Source organism: Pipra filicauda, unplaced genomic scaffold (genome assembly GCF_003945595.2).
Source record: "Pipra filicauda isolate LSUMZ 115617 unplaced genomic scaffold, ASM394559v2 scaffold37_size4185640_pilon, whole genome shotgun sequence".
Lineage (NCBI taxonomy): Eukaryota > Metazoa > Chordata > Aves > Passeriformes > Pipridae > Pipra > Pipra filicauda.
In genome coordinates, this window is record NW_024104509.1 from 2173871 (window position 1) to 2174175 (window position 305).

The window sequence follows — 305 nt, forward strand, 5'->3', positions numbered from 1 at the left end:
GCTATGCATATTTATATACGGTAAATAAGCATTAACTGCTCATGAAATGGTGATAGCATTTAGACCCTCTTTTTTTTTTTTTTCCACAAAAAAGAGACAACAGGCTTAAGGGTAATGACCACTTGGTACTTTGACCCCATTTGGAAACTCATCGACAGAATTTTGCAAGTTCTTCCTTCAATAAGCCATTACATCTGGTTTAACTCTTCTTTTTTTATGACAAAACTGTACTTATTCTAGACCTTCATGTAGCTTTCCAAGTGGCAATACAACAATCATGTAATATTGAATTTAGAACAACTACA